This window comes from Lotus japonicus, chromosome 5 (genome assembly GCF_012489685.1).
Source record: "Lotus japonicus ecotype B-129 chromosome 5, LjGifu_v1.2".
NCBI lineage: Eukaryota > Viridiplantae > Streptophyta > Magnoliopsida > Fabales > Fabaceae > Lotus > Lotus japonicus.
The window spans coordinates 14,028,216-14,041,634 of record NC_080045.1 but is presented as its reverse complement, the minus strand read 5'-3'; the positions used below and the strand labels follow the sequence as shown (position 1 = coordinate 14,041,634).

Here is a 13,419-nt window from a genome sequence, read left to right as displayed (position 1 = left end):
TACACATCGTAAGGTTTCTGCAAACTATGATTGGAAACCTTGCCAAAGAAATATAAATCAAAGCTTTACCAACCTTCGCCCCATACAGAGCTGAGATGGACTCCAAAATCCTGCTTCTTTTTCGAAAAACGAAGGAACCTGAAGCACAATTCCTTTCCTTGCTTTTCCTTCCTTTGATCGAAGAAGGAGGAGGAGGGAAATCATTTAATAATTTTTTTCTTTAGTAATAATAAATATCATTAAGTGTATTTATCATCACAAGTATCCCTTTTGTTAATGGTCTTCAGAAATATTTCAGCTTTTCACTTATTTAAGGTTGTGTCTAGAGCCCTTTCCAGACTTCTTTAGATAATATTCACAGACCCTTGAATTCTTGGAAATCTAAGCTTTTTAACTGGGCACGGGGAATGAGTTTATCCATATCAGTGTTGTTCTCTATTCCTATTTATCTTATAAATTTTGTTTGCCCAACAATGTGTGTGATGATTTTGATCGCACGATCAAGACTTCTGTGTGGTCGAATGATGGGGTATCTTGTGGTCTTTACCTTATTAATTGGTTTGTAGTTCCTTCCCCTAAAGTTGTTGGTGGTCTTGGTTTAAGGGATACCACATTACAAAAGTGTGGAGATTTAGTGGCAGTCAGTCTGCACGTTTACCGCCGCTAAATGAAGTGGCGATGGTCAACTAACTAACACAAAATTTGGCGCCACAAAGCTGATTAGCGGCAGAATAGCCAACCGCTGCTAGATTCGTTATAGTGCACACATACGTTATAATTAATAGTTAATACCTTATAGAAATATTTTTTATTTTAAAAATATTTTTCTAAACTATTAATTAATAGAGCAGTGCTATTTAGTACGATAGGATTGTGCACAAGAGTGCACGAGCAACATTTAGTGGCGGTTTAAAACTGCCACTGATTTGCGATGCCAGGAAAGAACGCAAATTTTACACAATTGTGGCGGTTTAAAACCGCCACTAATATGCAGTGTCAGAAAAAACTGCAAGCATTACACATTTCTAGCGGTTTAAAACCGCCTGAAAACGTCTCGTGCTCCCATCATGCCTACTTCCCTGTGCACTCTATCATCATCCTAATTAATAAAAAGTGTTTTATTGTTAATAAATGTTAATTCTTAATATTTATATATAAATATTACTTTAATATTTTGAATGTTTTTCCTGACTTATGAGATATAATTAATATTTTGAATATTTTAAATCAAAACTCAATAAATTATTTATTTTTAGCATAAGTGCATTAGAAATTGGATGGTTAGAATAATTGATAATATTAAAACATTTAATTATTTTAACATATTATAAAAATTTAATAATTTTAATTTTAACATATGAGAAATTTAAAAGTGTTACAATTAGCTGTAAATGTAAAAAATTATTAACTACTAATTAATATTGTTCTTAATTTCAATTTCAATTCACTTTTATTAACTAATTATTTTTCTAAATTAGTGAATAATAATAAATATTCATATAATATTAATATTTAATTTTAACATATGAGAAATTTAAAAGTGTTACAATTAGTTGTAAATGTAAAAAATTATTAACTACTAATTAATATTTTTATTAATTTCAATTTCAATTCAATTTTATTAACTAATTATTTTTCTAAAATAGTTATTAATAATAAATATTTATATAATATTAATATTTAATTTTAAATATGAGAAATTGAACTTTTTTATGATTAGTAAATAACATAATGAATAAGATAAAAATTTGTTAATAGCTAAATAATATTTTTATTAATTTGAGTCAAATTGACTTTGACTTATTATTATCATTATTATTTCTAAATTTTTTTCTCAGGGTTTCTTGATAATTTAAATTTAAATAACTTTTTTAAAATATGAAAACTGATAAAGTTATAATTAATAATTAATATGATGCATAATATTAAATAATATTAACAACTAATTAATATTTTTATTAATGTATAGGTCAAGTGAAGTTTATTGATGTATAATTGTGTATTGATGATTGATTGAATGGTCAAAACAAATGATTGGCTCAATTGAACAAATAATTATTTTTAATTACAAAAGGAAAAACTTTTCAATGAAGGAAATGTGCTTTATTTTTTTGAAATAAGGAAATGTGCTTTAAATCATATTTTTACCTTGTAATTGAGGATAATTAGTAACATAATTTCTATTAAACTTTTTAATCTCTTTATTGGTTGGTATTTTTGTTGGTCCAATCAAATTGGATGTAAAACTCGGAAAAATTGGAGCAAGAACTCATGATAGCTGAAATGAATTTTACATAATAAAAATTTCTATTAGCAAGAGGATATAATTGTATTATTTTAATTTTTAATATTTTAATTGGTGCTTCATTTATCAAATCTATATTCAATTTTTTTGTTGCATAAATTATACAATATTATCAATAGAAACGACTCATATAATTGATGACTCTCCAAGAATTATTAAGTGTATTAATTAAATAGTATGAATCTTTTAAAATATAAAATTTCAAATAGGATATTTGAATATATATGTTATTTAATATAATAAATTATTTATATGATTAAAAAAGTTATTAAATATAATTGATTAGTGAAATAGTCAAAAGAAAAAATTAATTTTAGTCTATGAATCCATTCAACGACATAAAGAGTTAACTTTATATATATATATATAAAATTATTAATTATAATATTTTTTTTAGTACTGACATATTCATTTAAAATGTAGTTCACCAAATTAAGTGTATTCTTATTAGAAAAAAATTCAAAAAGCGTCGTCATAAAACATGGGAGAAAAGAAGTCTTTGGAAGTGGTCGATTATGGCCAGTTTTTGACTTAAGTGCGGGAAATTATCACACATCATCTTCGACCAAATTTGGGAGGTCCAAGAACTCATCTTGAAAAAAAAAAAATTGGGAAATTATAAACCATAATCGCAAGCACGAAAGACCAAGACACTAAAAATAATCAAAACGCTGATGATTGGTGGTGATAGAAAGTACATAAAAATTTCATAAGCCCAAATCCATCAATTAAAATAGCCCTGAAGTCTGATTGACCCAAAAATCAAACTAAAATTGTAACTGAACCAACGACGAGAAAATATATAGATCTAAAATATTCAAACATATTTGAGAACTTATGCATAACGCTCCGATTTGATTTTGACACCAGTTGCTCCAACACCACGAGCTTCCATTCCAGGAGGAGAAACCTGATAATGGCTATGAAGGCCACCTTCTACTTTCACCCTTTTAGTAAGGCCTCCTCCATCTTGATAAGCAAACCTTGCAACGTAGCTGGTCCCTGTAGCATTAGCAAGTCTTTTTCCACCTTGTTCAACAGCCTTTGCAGTCCTTGCAGCCTCAGAAGAAACAGGAACAAAAGTGAGTCCATCACTAACATAGTTGGTCCTTGTAGCATTAGCAAGACCATTTCCACCTTGCTCAATAACATTTGCAGTCCTTGCAGCCTCAGAAGAAACAGGAACAACAGTGAGTGCACCACTAACCTTTTGAAGAGTAAGGTTTCTCATTCGGACTCTTTTCATAAGCCTCTTCCTTCTTTGATCTTTGCTTTCATATTTGTAGTGACTTGAGGTGGCATGCGCTGCAAAGCTTTGTGAGGTCACAAACTGTGCTTTGCACTTAGGGCACGTATATGGCCCATTTTTTATATACGGAACACTATGGATCCTACCATCATGACTTTCATCAATCTCATGATTAGAAAAAATATTCATCTCAGCATGACCAGCAAGTGGTTGATTTCTCGTGTTCAGCATAGATGTGGGATTCACATCTCTGTAAGTGACACCAATCTCAGTTTTGGGAGCTAATGTTGGAGATGAAATTTTTTTAAGAGCCCGGGCATAGGAATCAATCGTAAGAGGACAAAAAGGATGGCTAGAGCGGTTGGTGTTGGCCATAGCAGAGAAATTGAATTGGGAGAAGGTGGAGAGGGAGATGGGAGAAAGGGAGTTGAACATTTTGATGTGAGTCAGATGCTTTGCAATGTATGTTCTTTTTTTTTTGATGAATGCTTTGCTATGTATGTGGTGAGCCATTTTATAATAGAGTCATATTAATTATTTTTATTTTCATTTTTTGGTACACCTTTAATGATTTATCTAAAAGAATTGAGTAGATATTCACATATTAATTACTAGTAAAATGGTAGTGTTGAATAGAATTAATTAGTTGTTGACTAATGATTTAATTGAATTGAATTGTTTGAATACCTCATTAATGTGGTAAGGAATTTTAATTAAAATTATAATTTAAGTGAATTGTTTATTTTATTTTATTTTTGTGTAAAAAGATGCTTTGTTTATTAAATCCATTTTAATAGGTCAAGTCTAACATCTTTATCAATAATAGATGATAAAGATAGGACTGAAAAAGATTATATTTAGAAAATAATTAAATATTTAATGTGAAATAAAATAGTTAGATTTTTTTATATGAGAAGGTGAGAATAAATTATGACTGTTAGATTTAATCATGAACGGTCAAGATTAAAATAATTTAGTAGTTAATGATCACTTAAAAATGTTATGTAACATTTTCAAAAGGTAACATGTTTTCATATTTTAATTTTGACAATTAATTATTAGATCAAACGATCGTGATTTATTTTTACATTCACATATACAAAGGTCATTAATAAATCAGTTTTGAAATATTTATGTCATTCTTTCATTTTTCATTGGTCAAAACAAAAGACTAATTCATTTATATAAATAATTTTTCATAAAGGGTAAAACTTATCAACGAAGGAAAAGTACTTAAAATAATATTTTTACCTCTTAATTGAAGATGATTAGTAATATAATTTTTAGTACACTCTTTTTAATATATTTATTAGTTGATATTATGTTGGTCTAATCAAATTGAAAGTATTTCTTTTGAAAATTAATCAAATTGAAAGTAGAATTTGGAAATATTAGAGTAAGTTCTCAAGATTTAGTGAAGCTCAAATGAATTTTATACAATAAAATGTTCTGTTAGAAAGAGTGTGTTTTAAATGGGGTTTCTTTTGTCAAATTTATATTCAATTGTTTCTTGCACAAGTTAATATTATCAACATAAGCGGTGTTCATTGGTTCAAAAAAACATAAGCGGTTCATGTAACCGATGACTATGCCAATGATATTATGCATATTTAATAAGTGGTATAAATATTTTAAATAATAATATTTAAAAACAAGATACATAAATTTATATTTTATATTTAATAAAATAAATTGTTTATATGATTCAAAAATATAAATTAAAATTTACTAGTAAAGTAGTCAAAAGACAAAATTAATATTAATCTATTAAGTTTTTGAGCAATCATTAAGGGTTAATTTTATGGTGCTTGCTGCGGTACCTTACTTCAGGTTAAGGTATAATACCATAAATGAGTTAGCATAGTAATAAAGACTTATGTATCACATGAGTTAGCAATTGTATTTTTTCAATAATGTACCTTAAGATTAATGACGTCGATTAGATGAGTGTTAAGCCTCTCACTTGATCAAAATCATGTCGCTCATACTCAATGTTAAGGTTGAGATTCACTGCAACTTCTGCAAGGTCATGGTGGACATCAACAAAGGTCGTCGGGGGACAGTTGAGTTGCCCAATGAATTAGAGTATTATTGGGACTAGAATTATAACATTGAGAATTATAAATTCAATTACAACATATCATTAGTCTACTGAATCATCTAATGTGGGTATCACACACAAAAAAAATTGTGGGTACCACAGAATTCACCTAATTTTATATATCTATAAAACTATTGATTATAAAAATTTTCCTACACTTATTATTGACTATTGATTGATTAAATTATGATATATACATTCAAAATTCATCAAATTAAATATATATGTATATATATAATTAAATTTACCTGACTTTAACATTAATGGAAAGAATAATTAGTTATTTATTTTCACATTCATTAGTAAATATATATAATTAAAAATTAAAAATTAAGTATAAGAAGTAATTAAAATATTAATAATCAACCTCAAGTTGATAAAAAAAATAAACTGTAAAATTAATATTTTTATATCAAATAACTTTTATATATTGAAATCTGTCAATGGTTGAATGTATTTTGTGAATATATATCTTAGAAGTTATTTTATAAATCTTAATTGATTATGGATGTTGTTTAATAATAAATATTATGTTGTTCAGTATTATTTTAGAAACTATTTTTAATTAAATTTATTATATATACTAGTGTTTTTTTACCCGTGCGTTGCACGGGGAATTTGTCTGTCATATTTGATACGTCAATCAATACCTTGTTTTTTTAAAATATAATATACAGCAAATGAAATAAAAGAGACGTGGACAAAAAGTCTTAAATTGAAACTCTTGTTGCATAGATTGAAATTTGTACAATTGCTTAACCAAATATCTAATTATGCAAAATATATCAAGAGCTGGTTTACTGATGCTAATAAACAATAGCTGATTTAATCTACCGTGAAAAAAAAGAAAAGATTGTTCATGAGCGTGATTATGCGTGTTCATTTTCACACATTAAAATAAACTAATCTTGATTCAAATCAACAGAAACTCGTTTCACATTCTTCATGAACATGAAGACAATAACACAAATCATGGATATAAGTAATCACCAATAAATCATTCAAAACACATATTAATCTTTAAAAAAATGTGATAGTAGCACAAATCAGAATTGTTAAAGATAAATCATAAAGTATGGCATTATTGTGTTTATACCAAGTCATCCAATCCAAGTTTGAGTCAATATTGCAGGGTCCCTTCAATTTGTACTATTCTTTTATGTCATGTTTTTACATTAATATTTACTCCTTAATTATTATAAAACTAAGAAAATTACTAAAATTAAGTTCACACTATTGCAGGGTCCCTTCAGTTTGTACTATTCTTTTATATTAAGATCACACTAAAATACTTTTCATTTAAAATTTTCATCCCGCGAGTGAGAGTTTTCTTACCTATAATTTTAACATAAGTAAATATAAACTATATATTATAATCCTTGTACAAAATATTCCCATAATCAAATTCTAATCCTTCCAATAATATATTTGTTGTCGAAAAAGTAAATGATCCTGAAATGTTTACAAAAGAAAAATGATATTTAATTGTACGCATTAGTTAAATATTTTTTGCATTTCCTTTAAGTGCGTAGACAACAATATAAAAGTAAATATATTAATAAATTCCACTAAAATTAATTTAAGAACACCAATAAAAAACACTTCAATATTCAAAATCATTAAAATAGAAACAGAAATACAGTTTGATATCAGAGCCTAAAAAAGCTTGAAGTCTTATACGACCAATCTTAAAACCACTTGAAACACATTAAATATTCTCCTTGTTATACATTATACTACCAATCATGTAAGTACCTATAACTTGAAACGCATCAAATATTCTCCTCGTTATACATGCCTCATTTTCCTTCCCATATTTGTCATATAGCTTACTGTACCTGGCAAAGGAGAGAGCATGATAGCTTTAACAAATCCCAGACATGAAACGGATCTGGTTCAACAGATCTGGTGACAACCTAATCAACATCATGTTTTCACACTTGAGTAATATATTGCTGATGTAAGCTCACAGCTCCAATTATAATCTGCAATAAAAGTCCTATGGGTCAGAGTTCAATGTAAAGCAACTTAAAACTAAAACCTAGCAAAAAGATCAATTGCTTTATAGTTGACAGTTTGGTGTGGGGGAATTGCCGACTATACTTGGATTGAGTTTTTTTGGTGTTGATGGGAAAGGAAGGCATGGGAATCTTCTGCGAGATTAGCTTCAAGGTTATCCCTGAGGAGGATCTGTGCAATAAAATCATAGAGCAGAGCAGTATATAATGTCAGTTCGACAGCATGAGAGAACTACTTCTTGAATGTATTATTAACTTCTCAGTTCCCTATGGTATCCATGACAAAATCCAGATTTCAAGATGCAATGTAGAGGTGCGTGGAGAATGAAAAGAGAGAAACATTAGAATGTGTAATTGTAGCAAGTGCATTTGATGCATTAGGATGATCTCATCCAACCAAACCAAAAACATTTTTTCTAGTATGCAAAGCAAGAGTAGTTGGCCTAAAAAGAAATCAAAATCAATAGAGGTGATTATTTCTTCTAATATTTCTTCAGATTTCAATATGCTTTCCTTAAACTTAATGTGAATAAATAAATCGATAAGGCTCCCTCTCCTTCCTCCTATCTTTTCTTTGGTTTTTATTGTAGAACAAAACTCAACCAAGCCACTCAAGAAAAACAAAAAAAATTAGGTGCAAAATATATCAGAAAGTATGAAAAGGGCAGAAAACCTTACATGTTATTTTCACACTTGAAAAATGACCCTCTCCAATCTGTTTACCAACAAAAAAGTGGAAAGAATGTCTCACCATCTCAAACAGTTTGTCACCTCTCCTCTGAATCCAATTATCCTATCCTCAACATCTGTAGTGTATTTACATAATGACGCTAAAAGCAACTTTCATCAACTCCAAAATATTGATGGAGAAGGTTTGACCAAACATTGTCTAATGTAATTCTTTGCTCTATTCTTTACATATATGCATCAAATGTAGAAAAGGATTTACATGTTATGCAATATTCTAATTTATCTAGCAAACACTACCTCAATTATAGATCAGTTCTGTGCATGCTTAAACAGGTAGCAAGCATCATGAATCAGAAGTTATCATCTCACAATAAACCCAAAAAACATGAACAATCTAACTACAAAGTTTGATGAAGGCTTATCTCTCTGAGCAGACAATGTCAGGCTTTGTTAACAATGTCAAAGCAGTGGTAGATATGTTGCTCTACTACTCAAAAAAATTAAGAGAAGAGCCAGTGCTACCATGTCCTTACCTGCTCCATAATAACAAAGAGCTATAGCATGCTACCTTTCTCTTTTACTGATACTCCCAGGGAGCAACAATCCATTGATGAAGGAGTACTCACCATTGAGATAAAGTAGCTTCACGTGGAGCAGTATTTTACTTTTTGTATCTAATCTAAAATCTAAAGCAAACAGATTACTATAGATTTGCTGGAAACTAAATAAAAAGTAGATTACTAACTGATAAAATCTAATATATTACAACAACAACAGCTTATAGATTTTAGATTAGATTTGCTTAAGACTTTAGATATTAGAATAGATTTAATATTCTAAACTTTTAAATCTGAATATATGAAACCAACATAAAAGACCAAAACCAGATACGGTGTTTGAGAACAGAAAAAGAAACCTCTTCTATTGCAGCTCGTGCAGCTTCTCCTTCCTTTTCTCTTTGTTGCCTCAATTCTTCCTCAGCCCTCATTCTTGCAGCAGCTTTAACAGTTTTGATTTGACCTTCAATTCTACCTCGCTTTGTTATGCAGCATGCCATGAACTATTGTAATCAAAACTAAGTTACAGTTCACATTACCCAACAAATCACTTCAAAGTATAATAAAGCATAAAAGTCCATGCAATATGGGCCCAAATCAAATTAGCTAAGTACTTGAAAATGAGAAGCTAAGTCTATTAGGGAGAAAACTGCGGTCAATATACCACCAGTTCTCATCTCAATTCCTACCAATCCACAATCATATAATACTTCAAATATTCCAAATAAATAGTATGAGTTTAATCAGGTGCTCCAAGAGAGTCTTTGGTACACATTGCATGGCACATTTTATTAAAGATTAAACAAAAAAATTACATAGATGATTGAGTATTGCATATAGATAGTATGTGCAGTTAATGTGATGTTCATCACTACAAAACTAATCTTTTGAGTTTCAAGTAGTAGTTGTAAAGTGCAGTGCTAAATGCTAACCCTAAAAACCTATATATAAAAAATAGGGTGAAAAGATTTACATTTTTTGTTGCAGCACTGAAAGCTTCTCGATGTGGGATCTGAGGATTTGCTGCTTTGATCCGCTGTATCTCCCCTCTGACAATCACATCAAATCAACCATATATGTTATACGTGTCATAGTACTAAGAAAGTAAATAGAGTAAGAGAAATAGAGAATGTAATAGTGCAATCTGTGTTGTTGTAGTGAAAAAAAACAAAGTCAAAAAATCCACATCTCTCCAGAAATCTGAACTCACTTCATGAAACGATATTAAGCAGATGGGAGACGGTGCTTCTTCTCAGGTGCTGCAAAAAGAATAATCAATTTACAAATAAGGACACACATGAATATTGTTGGGAACTGAGAAAGAAAATCATTTGTAGAGGGAGTTCTGAGTAATCAATAATACAAAGTTGTAAGGTAAAAAACTCCTCTCAGAGCATTTGGTGAACTCACCACATCTCTTGCAATGGAAGAAGTTATCCTTGCCTCCAATTCTGAAAAAGAAATTATATAGAGAAAATGATGATCAAATTCTGTTAAAGCAATGTGGAGTAGGAAATATAACAATTAGAAAACTGATTGAGGATCTTTACCTGCAGATGCCATATTCATCACAGTGGTATTGGTTTTTTGAAATCTGAAAGATTGAACAACTTCTTAATACAATATTCCAAAATATGCCACTCTCATAAATCATAATTGATATGGGATTCTCTATTGGTCCCATTCCTCTTGAACTTGAACCTGGTCCAGATCTTGATGATTGCTTGGAAGAGTCAGAAAACTTCAGCACCATGTCCTTCAATTGCATATGCAGAAAGAAAGAAATAAAAAAATGAAACTAACACCATTTGCATGGATCTATCTAGGGTACATTACAATGAAGATGTTCTTTACTAATGCATACAGGGATGATATGAAGTACGATTTACATCAATCAATCAATTAAACAGATTGTATTTGCATCTCATGACAATGCAAAAATGTGTAGGAAAACTCATAGAACCAAACAAATGTGCCTGAAGTTTATGTGTATGCAGAACAGAAAATGCACTCAGTTAAGCAAATTCGTTCAGGAATTTCATTGAACATGTAGTATGCACCGAAGATATGATAAAAGTGTGGAGAAAATTCATTCACTTATGTCATCGATCATGTTATATGCTTGGAAACAACAATAAATCAAAGCCAAACAGGGAAGGAATTGCAATGAAGCAGCATGAAGTAAAAAGGAGAGAGGGATAAAGTGACTCAGAGAAAGAGAGAGCGCGAGTGGTCTGATGCGCTTATCGGAATCAGTTCTGGTTCTCTCCTTGACGTTGAGCTTCCTGACGGTGTGACCTGCTAAAGCGGACCAGAAACACCACGACGATCTGAGCGATGAATATTGCGAGCTCGTATCGCCATTTCCTCACCCGACGTCAAAACACGCAGCCACTCCCGCTCCTTTCCTGTCTTCATCTCCTCTTCCCTTGTGGTGTCTTCACTCCTTTCATCCTTACTCTCTCAAGTCGAAGAAAAGTGAACCTTGACATCAAGAATGGCCGAAACAGAGTGAGTGAATGAGTTTCAGACTAACAGTGGAAGCAGAAAAGGCAATAACATGATAAGAGGAGTACCTCGAGTTAGGGTTTGGGCGCAGATGAGCGGTGAATTGCAGAAACAAAGTCAGAGGAAGAAGAAGAAGATTTCAGATTAGAATCCGAAAGCATCATCTCTGCTTCTCGGTTTTCTCCACCGTGCACAACCTTAAGTCAGGTTCACCGATGAGCAGTCAATGAGAAGAGGTGAGAGGAGCCGCGCAATTGAAAGAGGAGGAGGAAGAGCTTGGAGAAATCAGGGCACATGTGGAAAAAATTTAACCGTGCAAGAAAGAGTGTTGAAGAAGAACGGTGAACGTATGAATTAAGCTTGGTGGCGTTAGGGTTTGGGCGTAGAGAGAAACAAAGTCACAGGAGGAAGAAGAAGATTTCAGATTAGATTATTAGAATAATACGTTGATGGTGAGCGGCGCAAATTGAAAGAGGAGGAGGAAGAGTTAGGTTTAGCACGTGTAAAATATCAGGAGAAATAAGGTAAGGGCAAATAGAGCCAAGGTGGAAAAGCTGACGTGTAAATTATTAAATGAGAATTAATAGGTGGAAAAGCTGACATGTAAATAATTAAGTTAGAATTAATCTCGGAGCGACACGTCACTAACTTGGCCTGTGAGAGCGACACGTCATGCTAGAAGTTGTTCTTTTCTAATATATATAGATAGATTTCGATTTTATAATTATTTAAGTATTTTAATAAATTTTGATTAAATATATTAATACAATTGAATTTTATTTCTTTATATTTTATAATGAAATTTTTTTCTTCCTAAGCATTAGTTGATACATGATAAAAAAAAAATAGTTGTTTTGAAGGAGACTCTTCATCATCTTCTGACCAGCCATTTCAATACTTGTACATCTTGCTTCACAACTATTTGAGTATTGGAGTTAGAGGACCATTGTTTGAATGGAGACTTTAGCCGAGCGAAACCAGCATATGCAATCTCACCAAGTCAATCGAAGAGTATCCCTTAGTATTATATTATCCGAACACTTCAAAGCCTTCCTCGTCTCCCGACCAAACTGTCACCCTCAACAACTAAGATCTTTGTCACTTCACCTTATCCCATCGCAAGCCTAGTATCCTAGCAGCAAGCATAGGCTTGGAGCTCAAGACCTAAGCCTCATTTACAAGGAACCCTCAACCGCACGATCTCTTGGGACAACAAGAGACTCAAAGGTCGAGATTCACCAAAATCTAGGCACGCATGACAGATCTCAAGACCTCCTCTGCTCTCTCACAAGTACAAAAGACCAGACTCAAGTTGAAACATGTACACACTTCTTACTCCAAGTCTTAGAGAAATCCCCAAACTCCCTAGCCACTAACTTAGGCATCGAGGTGCCTTTATAGGGACCCCACCCGGGCTTGGCGATGGTGGACGATCTAAAAGCACCCATTTTCCTTCGATTGAACCCTTCCTACGTTCTCTTCCTCACCGAAGTTCAACCATTCAATCAACATCATATAGGTCATTTTACCAGATTAGTATGATGAATTGGCGTCGTTTATGGGAACCGGTAGAACTCCTCCTTCACCTTTTCATGGTTGTCACGCGCCTCTCTTCACGTCGTTCCATGGCTCCAAACGGTTTCGTTGAGATCATCGCAGATTAGACACTAGTGCCTTGTGATACGAAAACCCCCTATACCCCACCACTAGTGCCATGAGTAACGAGAGCTTTTCCACTTTGAAGTAGGTGAGGCACTGCAGCCGGAAAAGCGATGCAGCGACTTAAAGCAAGAATCATAACCATGGAGCACCAATGCCTCCCCGGGTACATTGATGCTCAACTACACGAAAAAAATACTCCGAAGTAGAAATATGTTCTCTTCAGGAGCGTACACACCAACTAGAAGAACAAGAACATCGCTCTGAAAGAAGGTCCTTAGACCGTGGACCAATCCATAGGCACCACCACCTTCTAGCCCGGTCAACAAAAT

General features: G+C 31.8%; 1 long non-coding RNA gene across 1 annotated transcript; it reads right to left on the bottom strand.

The window, feature by feature from the left end:
- Positions 1-9,902: 9,902 nt before the first annotated feature.
- LOC130718357 (uncharacterized) lies at positions 9,903-10,514 on the bottom strand. Its single transcript, XR_009012595.1, has 3 exons — positions 10,471-10,514; positions 10,331-10,371; positions 9,903-9,969 (listed from the first exon to the last, which is right to left on the bottom strand). It is a non-coding gene; the product is annotated as an uncharacterized LOC130718357 (long non-coding RNA).
- Between the last annotated feature and the right edge of the window lie 2,905 nt (positions 10,515-13,419).